At 45.8% G+C, this 23,701-nt stretch overlaps 10 non-coding genes across 10 annotated transcripts; all 10 read left to right on the top strand.

Annotated features, from left to right (window-relative positions):
* Window positions 1-1,726: 1,726 nt before the first annotated feature.
* On the top strand, window positions 1,727-1,917 carry LOC130321207 (U2 spliceosomal RNA). Its single transcript, XR_008866971.1, has one exon. It is a non-coding gene; the product is annotated as a U2 spliceosomal RNA (small nuclear RNA).
* Window positions 1,918-4,009: 2,092 nt separating this feature from the next.
* LOC130321206 (U2 spliceosomal RNA) lies at window positions 4,010-4,200 on the top strand. The gene has a single exon (XR_008866970.1). It is a non-coding gene; the product is annotated as a U2 spliceosomal RNA (small nuclear RNA).
* Window positions 4,201-6,289: 2,089 nt separating this feature from the next.
* Window positions 6,290-6,480, top strand: LOC130321205 (U2 spliceosomal RNA). The gene has a single exon (XR_008866969.1). It is a non-coding gene; the product is annotated as a U2 spliceosomal RNA (small nuclear RNA).
* Window positions 6,481-8,572: 2,092 nt separating this feature from the next.
* Window positions 8,573-8,763, top strand: LOC130321204 (U2 spliceosomal RNA). The gene has a single exon (XR_008866968.1). It is a non-coding gene; the product is annotated as a U2 spliceosomal RNA (small nuclear RNA).
* Window positions 8,764-10,847: 2,084 nt separating this feature from the next.
* Window positions 10,848-11,038, top strand: LOC130321209 (U2 spliceosomal RNA). The gene has a single exon (XR_008866973.1). It is a non-coding gene; the product is annotated as a U2 spliceosomal RNA (small nuclear RNA).
* A 2,098-nt stretch (window positions 11,039-13,136) lies between these two features.
* On the top strand, window positions 13,137-13,327 carry LOC130321203 (U2 spliceosomal RNA). Its single transcript, XR_008866967.1, has one exon. It is a non-coding gene; the product is annotated as a U2 spliceosomal RNA (small nuclear RNA).
* Window positions 13,328-15,410: 2,083 nt separating this feature from the next.
* Window positions 15,411-15,601, top strand: LOC130321202 (U2 spliceosomal RNA). The gene has a single exon (XR_008866966.1). It is a non-coding gene; the product is annotated as a U2 spliceosomal RNA (small nuclear RNA).
* Window positions 15,602-17,694: 2,093 nt separating this feature from the next.
* LOC130321201 (U2 spliceosomal RNA) lies at window positions 17,695-17,885 on the top strand. Its single transcript, XR_008866965.1, has one exon. It is a non-coding gene; the product is annotated as a U2 spliceosomal RNA (small nuclear RNA).
* A 2,094-nt stretch (window positions 17,886-19,979) lies between these two features.
* LOC130321211 (U2 spliceosomal RNA) lies at window positions 19,980-20,170 on the top strand. Its single transcript, XR_008866974.1, has one exon. It is a non-coding gene; the product is annotated as a U2 spliceosomal RNA (small nuclear RNA).
* A 2,102-nt stretch (window positions 20,171-22,272) lies between these two features.
* On the top strand, window positions 22,273-22,463 carry LOC130321200 (U2 spliceosomal RNA). Its single transcript, XR_008866964.1, has one exon. It is a non-coding gene; the product is annotated as a U2 spliceosomal RNA (small nuclear RNA).
* Window positions 22,464-23,701: the final 1,238 nt, after the last annotated feature.

Here is a 23,701-nt window from a genome sequence, read left to right as displayed (position 1 = left end):
CGCCACACCCCTACCCCTTAATTCCCTGGTTGAACTTGATGGACATATGCCTTTTTTCGACCGTACTAACTATGTAACTATGTAACATAACATGGGGGGGGGGGGGGGTCTCCTGGCTGTTCACACAGGTGTGTCATTGCTGTACATTGACCATGCATTGCTTCTGTGGTATTGCAAAGGCAAAGACAAATGCTTCCAGCCATCCATTGCACTAATGGATTGGTCATCAGCTGGCTGTCTATGTCCCGCATCAATATAGACCAAAGTACAGAGGGTTAGGCTATGCTATTGTGCACCTACCTGATGCATCAGAAGGTGCGAGGCCCTTGCTAAATTCTGTGCACAGACTTTGAGATCTATACTTTAGACTGTATCTAAACCTGCTCCAACATGGACTGACATTCTGGCCTACTTTCAGCCGATGCGACTTGTCTGTCGCTGAACAGTCGCTTTTTATGTATTCAGCACCTATGTATAATGTTGTAAAAATGCTCTAGAAGCTAAAGTCGCAGAAATGTCACACATATTTGGCCTGCAACTTTCTGTGCGACAAATTCAGACAGGAAAAATCAGTATAAATCCTTAGAAAATTATCCCCCAGTGTCTCCATCTGCTGGCGGTATTGAATAAGCATTGCTGCACTGATGGGGTATGCATTAGACGAAAAAAAAGAAGAAAAAGAAGAATAATACGCCCAGAAAAGAGGCGAAAAGGAGAAAAACGTAAAAAAACGTGAAAAAAAAGTAAGAGGAAGAGAAGGGAAAAAAAGGTGGAAATGGGTTTAAAAGTGATTTCGGCGGAGAAATATATATATATATATATATATATATATATATATATATATATATATATACGCGCACACACACACATATATATAAACGTATTCTCCGTTGAGATATTGCAGCCGCTGCTGTGTCCAGGCCCAGGAGCCTTAGCACTGTGCTGTGATGTCACTCAATACCACTGACATCACTAGGTGTAAACAACATCTCTCCTTTGCTGTGTATGTGACTATGGAGCTGTTTGGTGATGTCGTCTATTATGGCCTTCATAGAAGCAACAGGAGATTGTTGCATCCATCTAGAACCCTCAGAACTACAGTGCTATGATGTCACTCACTTCCACAGGCCTTGCAGAGTGTAAACAACAACAACCCAGCTTTGTTGTGTATGTAACCATAGGGATTTGTGATGTCACCTAGAACCTTCACAGCAGCGACAGCTTTATGAGGAGCATCAGCACTGCTCTGCCTGAGCAGAACCATCACCGCCATAGGTTGTCAAATAACCCGGATTTAACCCACACAGGTAAGTCCAATGGGGTGCAGGCATGTCCTCTATGCTTACAGCTTCCCGTGGGTGTTGGTTTGATACCGTTTGGGGACAGCCAAGGAGGCATCTGCAGGCAACAAAGGTAGGTGTGTGCTTGTGTGTGTGTTTCCTATGCAGATCCTAAGCCCAGTGTCACATGCAAGTAGGAGGAGTAAGAAGGGTTCCTGGCAAATCCGGGTTATGGATTGCATTTAAAAAGGCCCCGTGGGAGTGCAATGGGCCCCTGTCTTGCTGCTTAGCAATAATGGTATGGGTTTAGGTTCTGCTGTGTGTACTGGTGGTTGACTGCCCCCCAGCCCAGAGTGTGCATGGAAAATTGTCTGGCAGCCTCCCTGACAGCAAGCAGTGATAGTGCCCATGAAGGGCACCTTGTTGGGCCCGCCCCTTTCACGGTTATCGCTTCTCGGCCTTTTGGCTAAGATCAAGTGTAGTATCTGTTCTTATCAGTTTAATATCTGATACGTCCCCTATCTGGGGACCATATATTAAATGGATTTTTGAGAACGGGGGCCGATTTCGAAGCTTGCTTCCGTCGCCCTATGCATTGACCCGATATGGCAGTATCTTCGGGTACAGTGCACCACCCCCTTACAGGGTTAAAAAGAAAGATTCCTACTTTCATTGCTACCTGCTTGCTGGCTAGCCAGCTAGCCAGCCCTGTGGGCCTTGCTGCTGCTGCAGCCAAAAAACAAAAGGTGGTGCTGCTGCTGCTTCTGCTGCTTCTGCTTCTGCTTGTGTCTGGCCGCTGTTGGAGCGTCCAGGCACAGGACTTCTGCTGCTGCTGACTAAATGGCCTCCTTAATTGGATCATTTGAGTAGCCAGCACACCTGTGCAGGTAGGGCATGACATGATAGGCAGCTGCCTTGATAGCGGGTGGGTGCTGAATGTTCCTAATTGACAAAATAAGATTAATGCTTATGAAGAAATATAAAATCTCATCCCTTCCCCAATATCGCGCCACACCCCTACCCCTTAATTCCCTGGTTGAACTTGATGGACATATGTCTTTTTTCGACCGTACTAACTATGTAACTATGTAACATAACATGGGGGGGGGGGGGGGTCTCCTGGCTGTTCACACAGGTGTGTCATTGCTGTACATTGACCATGCATTGCTTCTGTGGTATTGCAAAGGCAAAGACAAATGCTTCCAGCCATCCATTGCACTAATGGATTGGTCATCAGCTGGCTGTCTATGTCCCGCATCAATATAGACCAAAGTACAGAGGGTTAGGCTATGCTATTGTGCACCTACCTGATGCATCAGAAGGTGCGAGGCCCTTGCTAAATTCTGTGCACAGACTTTGAGATCTATACTTTAGACTGTATCTAAACCTGCTCCAACATGGACTGACATTCTGGCCTACTTTCAGCCGATGCGACTTGTCTGTCGCTGAACAGTCGCTTTTTATGTATTCAGCACCTATGTATAATGTTGTAAAAATGCTCTAGAAGCTAAAGTCGCAGAAATGTCACACATATTTGGCCTGCAACTTTCTGTGCGACAAATTCAGACAGGAAAAATCAGTATAAATCCTTAGAAAATTATCCCCCAGTGTCTCCATCTGCTGGCGGTATTGAATAAGCATTGCTGCACTGATGGGGTATGCATTAGACGAAAAAAAAGAAGAAAAAGAAGAATAATACGCCCAGAAAAGAGGCGAAAAGGAGAAAAACGTAAAAAAATGTGAAAAAAAAGTAAGAGGAAGAGAAGGGAAAAAAAGGTGGAAATGGGTTTAAAAGTGATTTCGGCGGAGAAATATATATATATATATATATATATATATATATATATATATATATACGCGCACACACACACATATATATAAACGTATTCTCCGTTGAGATATTGCAGCCGCTGCTGTGTCCAGGCCCAGGAGCCTTAGCACTGTGCTGTGATGTCACTCAATACCACTGACATCACTAGGTGTAAACAACATCTCTCCTTTGCTGTGTATGTGACTATGGAGCTGTTTGGTGATGTCGTCTATTATGGCCTTCATAGAAGCAACAGGAGATTGTTGCATCCATCTAGAACCCTCAGAACTACAGTGCTATGATGTCACTCACTTCCACAGGCCTTGCAGAGTGTAAACAACAACAACCCAGCTTTGTTGTGTATGTAACCATAGGGATTTGTGATGTCACCTAGAACCTTCACAGCAGCGACAGCTTTATGAGGAGCATCAGCACTGCTCTGCCTGAGCAGAACCATCACCGCCATAGGTTGTCAAATAACCCGGATTTAACCCACACAGGTAAGTCCAATGGGGTGCAGGCATGTCCTCTATGCTTACAGCTTCCCGTGGGTGTTGGTTTGATACCGTTTGGGGACAGCCAAGGAGGCATCTGCAGGCAACAAAGGTAGGTGTGTGCTTGTGTGTGTGTTTCCTATGCAGATCCTAAGCCCAGTGTCACATGCAAGTAGGAGGAGTAAGAAGGGTTCCTGGCAAATCCGGGTTATGGATTGCATTTAAAAAGGCCCCGTGGGAGTGCAATGGGCCCCTGTCTTGCTGCTTAGCAATAATGGTATGGGTTTAGGTTCTGCTGTGTGTACTGGTGGTTGACTGCCCCCCAGCCCAGAGTGTGCATGGAAAATTGTCTGGCAGCCTCCCTGACAGCAAGCAGTGATAGTGCCCATGAAGGGCACCTTGTTGGGCCCGCCCCTTTCACGGTTATCGCTTCTCGGCCTTTTGGCTAAGATCAAGTGTAGTATCTGTTCTTATCAGTTTAATATCTGATACGTCCCCTATCTGGGGACCATATATTAAATGGATTTTTGAGAACGGGGGCCGATTTCGAAGCTTGCTTCCGTCGCCCTATGCATTGACCCGATATGGCAGTATCTTCGGGTACAGTGCACCACCCCCTTACAGGGTTAAAAAGAAAGATTCCTACTTTCATTGCTACCTGCTTGCTGGCTAGCCAGCTAGCCAGCCCTGTGGGCCTTGCTGCTGCTGCAGCCAAAAAACAAAAGGTGGTGCTGCTGCTGCTTCTGCTGCTTCTGCTTCTGCTTGTGTCTGGCCGCTGTTGGAGCGTCCAGGCACAGGACTTCTGCTGCTGCTGACTAAATGGCCTCCTTAATTGGATCATTTGAGTAGCCAGCACACCTGTGCAGGTAGGGCATGACATGATAGGCAGCTGCCTTGATAGCGGGTGGGTGCTGAATGTTCCTAATTGACAAAATAAGATTAATGCTTATGAAGAAATATAAAATCTCATCCCTTCCCCAATATCGCGCCACACCCCTACCCCTTAATTCCCTGGTTGAACTTGATGGACATATGCCTTTTTTCGACCGTACTAACTATGTAACTATGTAACATAACATGGGGGGGGGGGGGGGGTCTCCTGGCTGTTCACACAGGTGTGTCATTGCTGTACATTGACCATGCATTGCTTCTGTGGTATTGCAAAGGCAAAGACAAATGCTTCCAGCCATCCATTGCACTAATGGATTGGTCATCAGCTGGCTGTCTATGTCCCGCATCAATATAGACCAAAGTACAGAGGGTTAGGCTATGCTATTGTGCACCTACCTGATGCATCAGAAGGTGCGAGGCCCTTGCTAAATTCTGTGCACAGACTTTGAGATCTATACTTTAGACTGTATCTAAACCTGCTCCAACATGGACTGACATTCTGGCCTACTTTCAGCCGATGCGACTTGTCTGTCGCTGAACAGTCGCTTTTTATGTATTCAGCACCTATGTATAATGTTGTAAAAATGCTCTAGAAGCTAAAGTCGCAGAAATGTCACACATATTTGGCCTGCAACTTTCTGTGCGACAAATTCAGACAGGAAAAATCAGTATAAATCCTTAGAAAATTATCCCCCAGTGTCTCCATCTGCTGGCGGTATTGAATAAGCATTGCTGCACTGATGGGGTATGCATTAGACGAAAAAAAAGAAGAAAAAGAAGAATAATACGCCCAGAAAAGAGGCGAAAAGGAGAAAAACGTAAAAAAACGTGAAAAAAAAGTAAGAGGAAGAGAAGGGAAAAAAAGGTGGAAATGGGTTTAAAAGTGATTTCGGCGGAGAAATATATATATATATATATATATATATATATATATATATATACGCGCACACACACACATATATATAAACGTATTCTCCGTTGAGATATTGCAGCCGCTGCTGTGTCCAGGCCCAGGAGCCTTAGCACTGTGCTGTGATGTCACTCAATACCACTGACATCACTAGGTGTAAACAACATCTCTCCTTTGCTGTGTATGTGACTATGGAGCTGTTTGGTGATGTCGTCTATTATGGCCTTCATAGAAGCAACAGGAGATTGTTGCATCCATCTAGAACCCTCAGAACTACAGTGCTATGATGTCACTCACTTCCACAGGCCTTGCAGAGTGTAAACAACAACAACCCAGCTTTGTTGTGTATGTAACCATAGGGATTTGTGATGTCACCTAGAACCTTCACAGCAGCGACAGCTTTATGAGGAGCATCAGCACTGCTCTGCCTGAGCAGAACCATCACCGCCATAGGTTGTCAAATAACCCGGATTTAACCCACACAGGTAAGTCCAATGGGGTGCAGGCATGTCCTCTATGCTTACAGCTTCCCGTGGGTGTTGGTTTGATACCGTTTGGGGACAGCCAAGGAGGCATCTGCAGGCAACAAAGGTAGGTGTGTGCTTGTGTGTGTGTTTCCTATGCAGATCCTAAGCCCAGTGTCACATGCAAGTAGGAGGAGTAAGAAGGGTTCCTGGCAAATCCGGGTTATGGATTGCATTTAAAAAGGCCCCGTGGGAGTGCAATGGGCCCCTGTCTTGCTGCTTAGCAATAATGGTATGGGTTTAGGTTCTGCTGTGTGTACTGGTGGTTGACTGCCCCCCAGCCCAGAGTGTGCATGGAAAATTGTCTGGCAGCCTCCCTGACAGCAAGCAGTGATAGTGCCCATGAAGGGCACCTTGTTGGGCCCGCCCCTTTCACGGTTATCGCTTCTCGGCCTTTTGGCTAAGATCAAGTGTAGTATCTGTTCTTATCAGTTTAATATCTGATACGTCCCCTATCTGGGGACCATATATTAAATGGATTTTTGAGAACGGGGGCCGATTTCGAAGCTTGCTTCCGTCGCCCTATGCATTGACCCGATATGGCAGTATCTTCGGGTACAGTGCACCACCCCCTTACAGGGTTAAAAAGAAAGATTCCTACTTTCATTGCTACCTGCTTGCTGGCTAGCCAGCTAGCCAGCCCTGTGGGCCTTGCTGCTGCTGCAGCCAAAAAACAAAAGGTGGTGCTGCTGCTGCTTCTGCTGCTTCTGCTTCTGCTTGTGTCTGGCCGCTGTTGGAGCGTCCAGGCACAGGACTTCTGCTGCTGCTGACTAAATGGCCTCCTTAATTGGATCATTTGAGTAGCCAGCACACCTGTGCAGGTAGGGCATGACATGATAGGCAGCTGCCTTGATAGCGGGTGGGTGCTGAATGTTCCTAATTGACAAAATAAGATTAATGCTTATGAAGAAATATAAAATCTCATCCCTTCCCCAATATCGCGCCACACCCCTACCCCTTAATTCCCTGGTTGAACTTGATGGACATATGTCTTTTTTCGACCGTACTAACTATGTAACTATGTAACATAACATGGGGGGGGGGGGGGGGGTCTCCTGGCTGTTCACACAGGTGTGTCATTGCTGTACATTGACCATGCATTGCTTCTGTGGTATTGCAAAGGCAAAGACAAATGCTTCCAGCCATCCATTGCACTAATGGATTGGTCATCAGCTGGCTGTCTATGTCCCGCATCAATATAGACCAAAGTACAGAGGGTTAGGCTATGCTATTGTGCACCTACCTGATGCATCAGAAGGTGCGAGGCCCTTGCTAAATTCTGTGCACAGACTTTGAGATCTATACTTTAGACTGTATCTAAACCTGCTCCAACATGGACTGACATTCTGGCCTACTTTCAGCCGATGCGACTTGTCTGTCGCTGAACAGTCGCTTTTTATGTATTCAGCACCTATGTATAATGTTGTAAAAATGCTCTAGAAGCTAAAGTCGCAGAAATGTCACACATATTTGGCCTGCAACTTTCTGTGCGACAAATTCAGACAGGAAAAATCAGTATAAATCCTTAGAAAATTATCCCCCAGTGTCTCCATCTGCTGGCGGTATTGAATAAGCATTGCTGCACTGATGGGGTATGCATTAGACGAAAAAAAAGAAGAAAAAGAAGAATAATACGCCCAGAAAAGAGGCGAAAAGGAGAAAAACGTAAAAAAATGTGAAAAAAAAGTAAGAGGAAGAGAAGGGAAAAAAAGGTGGAAATGGGTTTAAAAGTGATTTCGGCGGAGAAATATATATATATATATATATATATATATATATATATATATATACGCGCACACACACACATATATATAAACGTATTCTCCGTTGAGATATTGCAGCCGCTGCTGTGTCCAGGCCCAGGAGCCTTAGCACTGTGCTGTGATGTCACTCAATACCACTGACATCACTAGGTGTAAACAACATCTCTCCTTTGCTGTGTATGTGACTATGGAGCTGTTTGGTGATGTCGTCTATTATGGCCTTCATAGAAGCAACAGGAGATTGTTGCATCCATCTAGAACCCTCAGAACTACAGTGCTATGATGTCACTCACTTCCACAGGCCTTGCAGAGTGTAAACAACAACAACCCAGCTTTGTTGTGTATGTAACCATAGGGATTTGTGATGTCACCTAGAACCTTCACAGCAGCGACAGCTTTATGAGGAGCATCAGCACTGCTCTGCCTGAGCAGAACCATCACCGCCATAGGTTGTCAAATAACCCGGATTTAACCCACACAGGTAAGTCCAATGGGGTGCAGGCATGTCCTCTATGCTTACAGCTTCCCGTGGGTGTTGGTTTGATACCGTTTGGGGACAGCCAAGGAGGCATCTGCAGGCAACAAAGGTAGGTGTGTGCTTGTGTGTGTGTTTCCTATGCAGATCCTAAGCCCAGTGTCACATGCAAGTAGGAGGAGTAAGAAGGGTTCCTGGCAAATCCGGGTTATGGATTGCATTTAAAAAGGCCCCGTGGGAGTGCAATGGGCCCCTGTCTTGCTGCTTAGCAATAATGGTATGGGTTTAGGTTCTGCTGTGTGTACTGGTGGTTGACTGCCCCCCAGCCCAGAGTGTGCATGGAAAATTGTCTGGCAGCCTCCCTGACAGCAAGCAGTGATAGTGCCCATGAAGGGCACCTTGTTGGGCCCGCCCCTTTCACGGTTATCGCTTCTCGGCCTTTTGGCTAAGATCAAGTGTAGTATCTGTTCTTATCAGTTTAATATCTGATACGTCCCCTATCTGGGGACCATATATTAAATGGATTTTTGAGAACGGGGGCCGATTTCGAAGCTTGCTTCCGTCGCCCTATGCATTGACCCGATATGGCAGTATCTTCGGGTACAGTGCACCACCCCCTTACAGGGTTAAAAAGAAAGATTCCTACTTTCATTGCTACCTGCTTGCTGGCTAGCCAGCTAGCCAGCCCTGTGGGCCTTGCTGCTGCTGCAGCCAAAAAACAAAAGGTGCTGCTGCTGCTGCTTCTGCTGCTTCTGCTTCTGCTTGTGTCTGGCCGCTGTTGGAGCGTCCAGGCACAGGACTTCTGCTGCTGCTGACTAAATGGCCTCCTTAATTGGATCATTTGAGTAGCCAGCACACCTGTGCAGGTAGGGCATGACATGATAGGCAGCTGCCTTGATAGCGGGTGGGTGCTGAATGTTCCTAATTGACAAAATAAGATTAATGCTTATGAAGAAATATAAAATCTCATCCCTTCCCCAATATCGCGCCACACCCCTACCCCTTAATTCCCTGGTTGAACTTGATGGACATATGTCTTTTTTCGACCGTACTAACTATGTAACTATGTAACATAACATGGGGGGGGGGGGGGGGGTCTCCTGGCTGTTCACACAGGTGTGTCATTGCTGTACATTGACCATGCATTGCTTCTGTGGTATTGCAAAGGCAAAGACAAATGCTTCCAGCCATCCATTGCACTAATGGATTGGTCATCAGCTGGCTGTCTATGTCCCGCATCAATATAGACCAAAGTACAGAGGGTTAGGCTATGCTATTGTGCACCTACCTGATGCATCAGGAGGTGCGAGGCCCTTGCTAAATTCTGTGCACAGACTTTGAGATCTATACTTTAGACTGTATCTAAACCTGCTCCAACATGGACTGACATTCTGGCCTACTTTCAGCCGATGCGACTTGTCTGTCGCTGAACAGTCGCTTTTTATGTATTCAGCACCTATGTATAATGTTGTAAAAATGCTCTAGAAGCTAAAGTCGCAGAAATGTCACACATATTTGGCCTGCAACTTTCTGTGCGACAAATTCAGACAGGAAAAATCAGTATAAATCCTTAGAAAATTATCCCCCAGTGTCTCCATCTGCTGGCGGTATTGAATAAGCATTGCTGCACTGATGGGGTATGCATTAGACGAAAAAAAAGAAGAAAAAGAAGAATAATACGCCCAGAAAAGAGGCGAAAAGGAGAAAAACGTAAAAAAACGTGAAAAAAAAGTAAGAGGAAGAGAAGGGAAAAAAAGGTGGAAATGGGTTTAAAAGTGATTTCGGCGGAGAAATATATATATATATATATATATATATATATATATACGCGCACACACACACATATATATAAACGTATTCTCCGTTGAGATATTGCAGCCGCTGCTGTGTCCAGGCCCAGGAGCCTTAGCACTGTGCTGTGATGTCACTCAATACCACTGACATCACTAGGTGTAAACAACATCTCTCCTTTGCTGTGTATGTGACTATGGAGCTGTTTGGTGATGTCGTCTATTATGGCCTTCATAGAAGCAACAGGAGATTGTTGCATCCATCTAGAACCCTCAGAACTACAGTGCTATGATGTCACTCACTTCCACAGGCCTTGCAGAGTGTAAACAACAACAACCCAGCTTTGTTGTGTATGTAACCATAGGGATTTGTGATGTCACCTAGAACCTTCACAGCAGCGACAGCTTTATGAGGAGCATCAGCACTGCTCTGCCTGAGCAGAACCATCACCGCCATAGGTTGTCAAATAACCCGGATTTAACCCACACAGGTAAGTCCAATGGGGTGCAGGCATGTCCTCTATGCTTACAGCTTCCCGTGGGTGTTGGTTTGATACCGTTTGGGGACAGCCAAGGAGGCATCTGCAGGCAACAAAGGTAGGTGTGTGCTTGTGTGTGTGTTTCCTATGCAGATCCTAAGCCCAGTGTCACATGCAAGTAGGAGGAGTAAGAAGGGTTCCTGGCAAATCCGGGTTATGGATTGCATTTAAAAAGGCCCCGTGGGAGTGCAATGGGCCCCTGTCTTGCTGCTTAGCAATAATGGTATGGGTTTAGGTTCTGCTGTGTGTACTGGTGGTTGACTGCCCCCCAGCCCAGAGTGTGCATGGAAAATTGTCTGGCAGCCTCCCTGACAGCAAGCAGTGATAGTGCCCATGAAGGGCACCTTGTTGGGCCCGCCCCTTTCACGGTTATTGCTTCTCGGCCTTTTGGCTAAGATCAAGTGTAGTATCTGTTCTTATCAGTTTAATATCTGATACGTCCCCTATCTGGGGACCATATATTAAATGGATTTTTGAGAACGGGGGCCGATTTCGAAGCTTGCTTCCGTCGCCCTATGCATTGACCCGATATGGCAGTATCTTCGGGTACAGTGCACCACCCCCTTACAGGGTTAAAAAGAAAGATTCCTACTTTCATTGCTACCTGCTTGCTGGCTAGCCAGCTAGCCAGCCCTGTGGGCCTTGCTGCTGCTGCAGCCAAAAAACAAAAGGTGGTGCTGCTGCTGCTTCTGCTGCTTCTGCTTCTGCTTGTGTCTGGCCGCTGTTGGAGCGTCCAGGCACAGGACTTCTGCTGCTGCTGACTAAATGGCCTGCTTAATTGGATCATTTGAGTAGCCAGCACACCTGTGCAGGTAGGGCATGACATGATAGGCAGCTGCCTTGATAGCGGGTGGGTGCTGAATGTTCCTAATTGACAAAATAAGATTAATGCTTATGAAGAAATATAAAATCTCATCCCTTCCCCAATATCGCGCCACACCCCTACCCCTTAATTCCCTGGTTGAACTTGATGGACATATGTCTTTTTTCGACCGTACTAACTATGTAACTATGTAACATAACATGGGGGGGGGGGGGGGGGGTCTCCTGGCTGTTCACACAGGTGTGTCATTGCTGTACATTGACCATGCATTGCTTCTGTGGTATTGCAAAGGCAAAGACAAATGCTTCCAGCCATCCATTGCACTAATGGATTGGTCATCAGCTGGCTGTCTATGTCCCGCATCAATATAGACCAAAGTACAGAGGGTTAGGCTATGCTATTGTGCACCTACCTGATGCATCAGAAGGTGCGAGGCCCTTGCTAAATTCTGTGCACAGACTTTGAGATCTATACTTTAGACTGTATCTAAACCTGCTCCAACATGGACTGACATTCTGGCCTACTTTCAGCCGATGCGACTTGTCTGTCGCTGAACAGTCGCTTTTTATGTATTCAGCACCTATGTATAATGTTGTAAAAATGCTCTAGAAGCTAAAGTCGCAGAAATGTCACACATATTTGGCCTGCAACTTTCTGTGCGACAAATTCAGACAGGAAAAATCAGTATAAATCCTTAGAAAATTATCCCCCAGTGTCTCCATCTGCTGGCGGTATTGAATAAGCATTGCTGCACTGATGGGGTATGCATTAGACGAAAAAAAAAGAAGAAAAAGAAGAATAATACGCCCAGAAAAGAGGCGAAAAGGAGAAAAACGTAAAAAAACGTGAAAAAAAAGTAAGAGGAAGAGAAGGGAAAAAAAGGTGGAAATGGGTTTAAAAGTGATTTCGGCGGAGAAATATATATATATATATATATATATATATATATATATATATATATATACGCGCACACACACACATATATATAAACGTATTCTCCGTTGAGATATTGCAGCCGCTGCTGTGTCCAGGCCCAGGAGCCTTAGCACTGTGCTGTGATGTCACTCAATACCACTGACATCACTAGGTGTAAACAACATCTCTCCTTTGCTGTGTATGTGACTATGGAGCTGTTTGGTGATGTCGTCTATTATGGCCTTCATAGAAGCAACAGGAGATTGTTGCATCCATCTAGAACCCTCAGAACTACAGTGCTATGATGTCACTCACTTCCACAGGCCTTGCAGAGTGTAAACAACAACAACCCAGCTTTGTTGTGTATGTAACCATAGGGATTTGTGATGTCACCTAGAACCTTCACAGCAGCGACAGCTTTATGAGGAGCATCAGCACTGCTCTGCCTGAGCAGAACCATCACCGCCATAGGTTGTCAAATAACCCGGGTTTAACCCACACAGGTAAGTCCAATGGGGTGCAGGCATGTCCTCTATGCTTACAGCTTCCCGTGGGTGTTGGTTTGATACCGTTTGGGGACAGCCAAGGAGGCATCTGCAGGCAACAAAGGTAGGTGTGTGCTTGTGTGTGTGTTTCCTATGCAGATCCTAAGCCCAGTGTCACATGCAAGTAGGAGGAGTAAGAAGGGTTCCTGGCAAATCCGGGTTATGGATTGCATTTAAAAAGGCCCCGTGGGAGTGCAATGGGCCCCTGTCTTGCTGCTTAGCAATAATGGTATGGGTTTAGGTTCTGCTGTGTGTACTGGTGGTTGACTGCCCCCCAGCCCAGAGTGTGCATGGAAAATTGTCTGGCAGCCTCCCTGACAGCAAGCAGTGATAGTGCCCATGAAGGGCACCTTGTTGGGCCCGCCCCTTTCACGGTTATCGCTTCTCGGCCTTTTGGCTAAGATCAAGTGTAGTATCTGTTCTTATCAGTTTAATATCTGATACGTCCCCTATCTGGGGACCATATATTAAATGGATTTTTGAGAACGGGGGCCGATTTCGAAGCTTGCTTCCGTCGCCCTATGCATTGACCCGATATGGCAGTATCTTCGGGTACAGTGCACCACCCCCTTACAGGGTTAAAAAGAAAGATTCCTACTTTCATTGCTACCTGCTTGCTGGCTAGCCAGCTAGCCAGCCCTGTGGGCCTTGCTGCTGCTGCAGCCAAAAAACAAAAGGTGGTGCTGCTGCTGCTTCTGCTGCTTCTGCTTCTGCTTGTGTCTGGCCGCTGTTGGAGCGTCCAGGCACAGGACTTCTGCTGCTGCTGACTAAATGGCCTCCTTAATTGGATCATTTGAGTAGCCAGCACACCTGTGCAGGTAGGGCATGACATGATAGGCAGCTGCCTTGATAGCGGGTGGGTGCTGAATGTTCCTAATTGACAAAATAAGATTAATGCTTATGAAGAAATATAAAATCTCATCCCTTCCCCAATATCGCGCCACACCCCTACCCCTTAATTCCCTGGTTGAACTTGATGGACATATGTCTTTTTTCGACCGTACTAACTATGTAACTATGTAACATAACATGGGGGGGGGGGGTCTCCTGGCTGTTCACACAGGTGTGTCATTGCTGTACATTGACCATGCATTGCTTCTGTGGTATTGAAAGGCAAAGACAAATGCTTCCAGCCATCCATTGCACTAATGGATTGGTCATCAGCTGGCTGTCTATGTCCCGCATCAATATAGACCAAAGTACAGAGGGTTAGGCTATGCTATTGTGCACCTACCTGATGCATCAGAAGGTGCGAGGCCCTTGCTAAATTCTGTGCACAGACTTTGAGATCTATACTTTAGACTGTATCTAAACCTGCTCCAACATGGACTGACATTCTGGCCTACTTTCAGCCGATGCGACTTGTCTGTCGCTGAACAGTCGCTTTTTATGTATTCAGCACCTATGTATAATGTTGTAAAAATGCTCTAGAAGCTAAAGTCGCAGAAATGTCACACATATTTGGCCTGCAACTTTCTGTGCGACAAATTCAGACAGGAAAAATCAGTATAAATCCTTAGAAAATTATCCCCCAGTGTCTCCATCTGCTGGCGGTATTGAATAAGCATTGCTGCACTGATGGGGTATGCATTAGACGAAAAAAAAGAAGAAAAAGAAGAATAATACGCCCAGAAAAGAGGCGAAAAGGAGAAAAACGTAAAAAAACGTGAAAAAAAAGTAAGAGGAAGAGAAGGGAAAAAAAGGTGGAAATGGGTTTAAAAGTGATTTCGGCGGAGAATATATATATATATATATATATATATATATATATATATATATGCGCACACACACACATATATATAAACGTATTCTCCGTTGAGATATTGCAGCCGCTGCTGTGTCCAGGCCCAGGAGCCTTAGCACTGTGCTGTGATGTCACTCAATACCACTGACATCACTAGGTGTAAACAACATCTCTCCTTTGCTGTGTATGTTACTATGGAGCTGTTTGGTGATGTCGTCTATTATGGCCTTCATAGAAGCAACAGGAGATTGTTGCATCCATCTAGAACCCTCAGAACTACAGTGCTATGATGTCACTCACTTCCACAGGCCTTGCAGAGTGTAAACAACAACAACCCAGCTTTGTTGTGTATGTAACCATAGGGATTTGTGATGTCACCTAGAACCTTCACAGCAGCGACAGCTTTATGAGGAGCATCAGCACTGCTCTGCCTGAGCAGAACCATCACCGCCATAGGTTGTCAAATAACCCGGATTTAACCCACACAGGTAAGTCCAATGGGGTGCAGGCATGTCCTCTATGCTTACAGCTTCCCGTGGGTGTTGGTTTGATACCGTTTGGGGACAGCCAAGGAGGCATCTGCAGGCAACAAAGGTAGGTGTGTGCTTGTGTGTGTGTTTCCTATGCAGATCCTAAGCCCAGTGTCACATGCAAGTAGGAGGAGTAAGAAGGGTTCCTGGCAAATCCGGGTTATGGATTGCATTTAAAAAGGCCCCGTGGGAGTGCAATGGGCCCCTGTCTTGCTGCTTAGCAATAATGGTATGGGTTTAGGTTCTGCTGTGTGTACTGGTGGTTGACTGCCCCCCAGCCCAGAGTGTGCATGGAAAATTGTCTGGCAGCCTCCCTGACAGCAAGCAGTGATAGTGCCCATGAAGGGCACCTTGTTGGGCCCGCCCCTTTCACGGTTATCGCTTCTCGGCCTTTTGGCTAAGATCAAGTGTAGTATCTGTTCTTATCAGTTTAATATCTGATACGTCCCCTATCTGGGGACCATATATTAAATGGATTTTTGAGAACGGGGGCCGATTTCGAAGCTTGCTTCCGTCGCCCTATGCATTGACCCGATATGGCAGTATCTTCGGGTACAGTGCACCACCCCCTTACAGGGTTAAAAAGAAAGATTCCTACTTTCATTGCTACCTGCTTGCTGGCTAGCCAGCTAGCCAGCCCTGTGGGCCTTGCTGCTGCTGCAGCCAAAAAACAAAAGGTGGTGCTGCTGCTGCTTCTGCTGCTTCTGCTTCTGCTTGTGTCTGGCCGCTGTTGGAGCGTCCAGGCACAGGACTTCTGCTGCTGCTGACTAAATGGCCTCCTTAATTGGATCATTTGAGTAGCCAGCACACCTGTGCAGGTAGGGCATGACATGATAGGCAGCTGCCTTGATAGCGGGTGGGTGCTGAATGTTCCTAATTGACAAAATAAGATTAATGCTTATGAAGAAATATAAAATCTCATCCCTTCCCCAATATCGCGCCACACCCCTACCCCTTAATTCCCTGGTTGAACTTGATGGACATATGTCTTTTTTCGACCGTACTAACTATGTAACTATGTAACATAACATGGGGGGGGGGGGGGGGTCTCCTGGCTGTTCACACAGGTGTGTCATTGCTGTACATTGACCATGCATTGCTTCTGTGGTATTGCAAAGGCAAAGACAAATGCTTCCAGCCATCCATTGCACTAATGGATTGGTCATCAGCTGGCTGTCTATGTCCCGCATCAATATAGACCAAAGTACAGAGGGTTAGGCTATGCTATTGTGCACCTACCTGATGCATCAGAAGGTGCGAGGCCCTTGCTAAATTCTGTGCACAGACTTTGAGATCTATACTTTAGACTGTATCTAAACCTGCTCCAACATGGACTGACATTCTGGCCTACTTTCAGCCGATGCGACTTGTCTGTCGCTGAACAGTCGCTTTTTATGTATTCAGCACCTATGTATAATGTTGTAAAAATGCTCTAGAAGCTAAAGTCGCAGAAATGTCACACATATTTGGCCTGCAACTTTCTGTGCGACAAATTCAGACAGGAAAAATCAGTATAAATCCTTAGAAAATTATCCCCCAGTGTCTCCATCTGCTGGCGGTATTGAATAAGCATTGCTGCACTGATGGGGTATGCATTAGACGAAAAAAAAGAAGAAAAAGAAGAATAATACGCCCAGAAAAGAGGCGAAAAGGAGAAAAACGTAAAAAAACGTGAAAAAAAAGTAAGAGGAAGAGAAGGGAAAAAAAGGTGGAAATGGGTTTAAAAGTGATTTCGGCGGAGAAATATATATATATATATATATATATATATATATATATATATATATATACGCGCACACACACACATATATATAAACGTATTCTCCGTTGAGATATTGCAGCCGCTGCTGTGTCCAGGCCCAGGAGTTAGCACTGTGCTGTGATGTCACTCAATACCACTGACATCACTAGGTGTAAACAACATCTCTCCTTTGCTGTGTATGTGACTATGGAGCTGTTTGGTGATGTCGTCTATTATGGCCTTCATAGAAGCAACAGGAGATTGTTGCATCCATCTAGAACCCTCAGAACTACAGTGCTATGATGTCACTCACTTCCACAGGCCTTGCAGAGTGTAAACAACAACAACCCAGCTTTGTTGTGTATGTAACCATAGGGATTTGTGATGTCACCTAGAACCTTCACAGCAGCGACAGCTTTATGAGGAGCATCAGCACTGCTCTGCCTGAGCAGAACCATCACCGCCATAGGTTGTCAAATAACCCGGATTTAACCCACACAGGTAAGTCCAATGGGGTGCAGGCATGTCCTCTATGCTTACAGCTTCCCGTGGGTGTTGGTTTGATACCGTTTGGGGACAGCCAAGGAGGCATCTGCAGGCAACAAAGGTAGGTGTGTGCTTGTGTGTGTGTTTCCTATGCAGATCCTAAGCCCAGTGTCACATGCAAGTAGGAGGAGTAAGAAGGGTTCCTGGCAAATCCGGGTTATGGATTGCATTTAAAAAGGCCCCGTGGGAGTGCAATGGGCCCCTGTCTTGCTGCTTAGCAATAATGGTATGGGTTTAGGTTCTGCTGTGTGTACTGGTGGTTGACTGCCCCCCAGCCCAGAGTGTGCATGGAAAATTGTCTGGCAGCCTCCCTGACAGCAAGCAGTGATAGTGCCCATGAAGGGGACCTTGTTGGGCCCGCCCCTTTCACGGTTATCGCTTCTCGGCCTTTTGGCTAAGATCAAGTGTAGTATCTGTTCTTATCAGTTTAATATCTGATACGTCCCCTATCTGGGGACCATATATTAAATGGATTTTTGAGAACGGGGGCCGATTTCGAAGCTTGCTTCCGTCGCCCTATGCATTGACCCGATATGGCAGTATCTTCGGGTACAGTGCACCACCCCCTTACAGGGTTAAAAAGAAAGATTCCTACTTTCATTGCTACCTGCTTGCTGGCTAGCCAGCTAGCCAGCCCTGTGGGCCTTGCTGCTGCTGCAGCCAAAAAACAAAAGGTGGTGCTGCTGCTGCTTCTGCTGCTTCTGCTTCTGCTTGTGTCTGGCCGCTGTTGGAGCGTCCAGGCACAGGACTTCTGCTGCTGCTGACTAAATGGCCTCCTTAATTGGATCATTTGAGTAGCCAGCACACCTGTGCAGGTAGGGCATGACATGATAGGCAGCTGCCTTGATAGCGGGTGGGTGCTGAATGTTCCTAATTGACAAAATAAGATTAATGCTTATGAAGAAATATAAAATCTCATCCCTTCCCCAATATCGCGCCACACCCCTACCCCTTAATTCCCTGGTTGAACTTGATGGACATATGTCTTTTTTCGACCGTACTAACTATGTAACTATGTAACATAACATGGGGGGGGGGGGGTCTCCTGGCTGTTCACACAGGTGTGTCATTGCTGTACATTGACCATACATTGCTTCTGTGGTATTGCAAAGGCAAAGACAAATGCTTCCAGCCATCCATTGCACTAATGGATTGGTCATCAGCTGGCTGTCTATGTCCCGCATCAATATAGACCAAAGTACAGAGGGTTAGGCTATGCTATTGTGCACCTACCTGATGCATCAGAAGGTGCGAGGCCCTTGCTAAATTCTGTGCACAGACTTTGAGATCTATACTTTAGACTGTATCTAAACCTGCTCCAACATGGACTGACATTCTGGCCTACTTTCAGCCGATGCGACTTGTCTGTCGCTGAACAGTCGCTTTTTATGTATTCAGCACCTATGTATAATGTTGTAAAAATGCTCTAGAAGCTAAAGTCGCAGAAATGTCACACATATTTGGCCTGCAACTTTCTGTGCGACAAATTCAGACAGGAAAAATCAGTATAAATCCTTAGAAAATTATCCCCCAGTGTCTCCATCTGCTGGCGGTATTGAATAAGCATTGCTGCACTGATGGGGTATGCATTAGACGAAAAAAAAGAAGAAAAAGAAGAATAATACGCCCAGAAAAGAGGCGAAAAGGAGAAAAACGTAAAAAAACGTGAAAAAAAAGTAAGAGGAAGAGAAGGGAAAAAAAGGTGGAAATGGGTTTAAAAGTGATTTCGGCGGAGAAATATATATATATATATATATATATATATATATATATATATATATATATACGCGCACACACACACATATATATAAACGTATTCTCCGTTGAGATATTACAGCCGCTGCTGTGTCCAGGCCCAGGAGCCTTAGCACTGTGCTGTGATGTCACTCAATACCACTGACATCACTAGGTGTAAACAACATCTCTCCTTTGCTGTGTATGTGACTATGGAGCTGTTTGGTGATGTCGTCTATTATGGCCTTCATAGAAGCAACAGGAGATTGTTGCATCCATCTAGAACCCTCAGAACTACAGTGCTATGATGTCACTCACTTCCACAGGCCTTGCAGAGTGTAAACAACAACAACCCAGCTTTGTTGTGTATGTAACCATAGGGATTTGTGATGTCACCTAGAACCTTCACAGCAGCGACAGCTTTATGAGGAGCATCAGCACTGCTCTGCCTGAGCAGAACCATCACCGCCATAGGTTGTCAAATAACCCGGATTTAACCCACACAGGTAAGTCCAATGGGGTGCAGGCATGTCCTCTATGCTTACAGCTTCCTGTGGGTGTTGGTTTGATACCGTTTGGGGACAGCCAAGGAGGCATCTGCAGGCAACAAAGGTAGGTGTGTGCTTGTGTGTGTGTTTCCTATGCAGATCCTAAGCCCAGTGTCACATGCAAGTAGGAGGAGTAAGAAGGGTTCCTGGCAAATCCGGGTTATGGATTGCATTTAAAAAGGCCCCGTGGGAGTGCAATGGGCCCCTGTCTTGCTGCTTAGCAATAATGGTATGGGTTTAGGTTCTGCTGTGTGTACTGGTGGTTGACTGCCCCCCAGCCCAGAGTGTGCATGGAAAATTGTCTGGCAGCCTCCCTGACAGCAAGCAGTGATAGTGCCCATGAAGGGCACCTTGTTGGGCCCGCCCCTTTCACGGTTATCGCTTCTCGGCCTTTTGGCTAAGATCAAGTGTAGTATCTGTTCTTATCAGTTTAATATCTGATACGTCCCCTATCTGGGGACCATATATTGAATGGATTTTTGAGAACGGGGGCCGATTTCGAAGCTTGCTTCCGTCGCCCTATGCATTGACCCGATATGGCAGTATCTTCGGGTACAGTGCACCACCCCCTTACAGGGTTAAAAAGAAAGATTCCTACTTTCATTGCTACCTGCTTGCTGGCTAGCCAGCTAGCCAGCCCTGTGGGCCTTGCTGCTGCTGCAGCCAAAAAACAAAAGGTGGTGCTGCTGCTGCTTCTGCTGCTTCTGCTTCTGCTTGTGTCTGGCCGCTGTTGGAGCGTCCAGGCACAGGACTTCTGCTGCTGCTGACTAAATGGCCTCCTTAATTGGATCATTTGAGTAGCCAGCACACCTGTGCAGGTAGGGCATGACATGATAGGCAGCTGCCTTGATAGCGGGTGGGTGCTGAATGTTCCTAATTGACAAAATAAGATTAATGCTTATGAAGAAATATAAAATCTCATCCCTTCCCCAATATCGCGCCACACCCCTACCCCTTAATTCCCTGGTTGAACTTGATGGACATATGTCTTTTTTCGACCGTACTAACTATGTAACTATGTAACATAACATGGGGGGGGGGGGGGGTCTCCTGGCTGTTCACACAGGTGTGTCATTGCTGTACATTGACCATGCATTGCTTCTGTGGTATTGCAAAGGCAAAGACAAATGCTTCCAGCCATCCATTGCACTAATGGATTGGTCATCAGCTGGCTGTCTATGTCCCGCATCAATATAGACCAAAGTACAGAGGGTTAGGCTATGCTATTGTGCACCTACCTGATGCATCAGAAGGTGCGAGGCCCTTGCTAAATTCTGTGCACAGACTTTGAGATCTATACTTTAGACTGTATCTAAACCTGCTCCAACATGGACTGACATTCTGGCCTACTTTCAGCCGATGCGACTTGTCTGTCGCTGAACAGTCGCTTTTTATGTATTCAGCACCTATGTATAATGTTGTAAAAATGCTCTAGAAGCTAAAGTCGCAGAAATGTCACACATATTTGGCCTGCAACTTTCTGTGCGACAAATTCAGACAGGAAAAATCAGTATAAATCCTTAGAAAATTATCCCCCAGTGTCTCCATCTGCTGGCGGTATTGAATAAGCATTGCTGCACTGATGGGGTATGCATTAGACGAAAAAAAAGAAGAAAAAGAAGAATAATACGCCCAGAAAAGAGGCGAAAAGGAGAAAAACGTAAAAAAACGTGAAAAAAAAGTAAGAGGAAGAGAAGGGAAAAAAAGGTGGAAATGGGTTTAAAAGTGATTTCGGCGGAGAAATATATATATATATATATATATATATATATATATATATATATATATATATATATACGCGCACACACACACATATATATAAACGTATTCTCCGTTGAGATATTGCAGCCGCTGCTGTGTCCAGGCCCAGGAGCCTTAGCACTGTGCTGTGATGTCACTCAATACCACTGACATCACTAGGTGTAAACAACATCTCTCCTTTGCTGTGTATGTGACTATGGAGCTGTTTGGTGATGTCGTCTATTATGGCCTTCATAGAAGCAACAGGAGATTGTTGCATCCATCTAGAACCCTCAGAACTACAGTGCTATGATGTCACTCACTTCCACAGGCCTTGCAGAGTGTAAACAACAACAACCCAGCTTTGTTGTGTATGTAACCATAGGGATTTGTGATGTCACCTAGAACCTTCACAGCAGCGACAGCTTTATGAGGAGCATCAGCACTGCTCTGCCTGAGCAGAACCATCACCGCCATAGGTTGTCAAATAACCCGGATTTAACCCACACAGGTAAGTCCAATGGGGTGCAGGCATGTCCTCTATGCTTACAGCTTCCCGTGGGTGTTGGTTTGATACCGTTTGGGGACAGCCAAGGAGGCATCTGCAGGCAACAAAGGTAGGTGTGTGCTTGTGTGTGTGTTTCCTATGCAGATCCTAAGCCCAGTGTCACATGCAAGTAGGAGGAGTAAGAAGGGTTCCTGGCAAATCCGGGTTATGGATTGTATTTAAAAAGGCCCCGTGGGAGTGCAATGGGCCCCTGTCTTGCTGCTTAGCAATAATGGTATGGGTTTAGGTTCTGCTGTGTGTACTGGTGGTTGACTGCCCCCCAGCCCAGAGTGTGCATGGAAAATTGTCTGGCAGCCTCCCTGACAGCAAGCAGTGATAGTGCCCATGAAGGGCACCTTGTTGGGCCCGCCCCTTTCACGGTTATCGCTTCTCGGCCTTTTGGCTAAGATCAAGTGTAGTATCTGTTCTTATCAGTTTAATATCTGATACGTCCCCTATCTGGGGACCATATATTAAATGGATTTTTGAGAACGGGGGCCGATTTCGAAGCTTGCTTCCGTCGCCCTATGCATTGACCCGATATGGCAGTATCTTCGGGTACAGTGCACCACCCCCTTACAGGGTTAAAAAGAAAGATTCCTACTTTCATTGCTACCTGCTTGCTGGCTAGCCAGCTAGCCAGCCCTGTGGGCCTTGCTGCTGCTGCAGCCAAAAAACAAAAGGTGGTGCTGCTGCTGCTTCTGCTGCTTCTGCTTGTGTCTGGCCGCTGTTGGAGCGTCCAGGCACAGGACTTCTGCTGCTGCTGACTAAATGGCCTCCTTAATTGGATCATTTGAGTAGCCAGCACACCTGTGCAGGTAGGGCATGACATGATAGGCAGCTGCCTTGATAGCGGGTGGGTGCTGAATGTTCCTAATTGACAAAATAAGATTAATGCTTATGAAGAAATATAAAATCTCATCCCTTCCCCAATATCGCGCCACACCCCTACCCCTTAATTCCCTGGTTGAACTTGATGGACATATGTCTTTTTTCGACCGTACTAACTATGTAACTATGTAACATAACATGGGGGGGGGGGGGGGGTCTCCTGGCTGTTCACACAGGTGTGTCATTGCTGTACATTGACCATGCATTGCTTCTGTGGTATTGCAAAGGCAAAGACAAATGCTTCCAGCCATCCATTGCACTAATGGATTGGTCATCAGCTGGCTGTCTATGTCCCGCATCAATATAGACCAAAGTACAGAGGGTTAGGCTATGCTATTGTGCACCTACCTGATGCATCAGAAGGTGCGAGGCCCTTGCTAAATTCTGTGCACAGACTTTGAGATCTATACTTTAGACTGTATCTAAACCTGCTCCAACATGGACTGACATTCTGGCCTACTTTCAGCCGATGCGACTTGTCTGTCGCTGAACAGTCGCTTTTTATGTATTCAGCACCTATGTATAATGTTGTAAAAATGCTCTAGAAGCTAAAGTCGCAGAAATGTCACACATATTTGGCCTGCAACTTTCTGTGCGACAAATTCAGACAGGAAAAATCAGTATAAATCCTTAGAAAATTATCCCCCAGTGTCTCCATCTGCTGGCGGTATTGAATAAGCATTGCTGCACTGATGGGGTATGCATTAGACGAAAAAAAAGAAGAAAAAGAAGAATAATACGCCCAGAAAAGAGGCGAAAAGGAGAAAAACGTAAAAAAAACGTGAAAAAAAAGTAAGAGGAAGAGAAGGGAAAAAAAGGTGGAAATGGGTTTAAAAGTGATTTCGGCGGAGAAATATATATATATATATATATATATATATATATATATATATATATACGCGCACACACACACATATATAT

The sequence above is a fragment of the Hyla sarda genome, unplaced genomic scaffold (genome assembly GCF_029499605.1).
Source record: "Hyla sarda isolate aHylSar1 unplaced genomic scaffold, aHylSar1.hap1 scaffold_2234, whole genome shotgun sequence".
Taxonomy (NCBI): domain Eukaryota; kingdom Metazoa; phylum Chordata; class Amphibia; order Anura; family Hylidae; genus Hyla; species Hyla sarda.
This window is presented reverse-complemented; position numbering and strand designations above follow the sequence as displayed.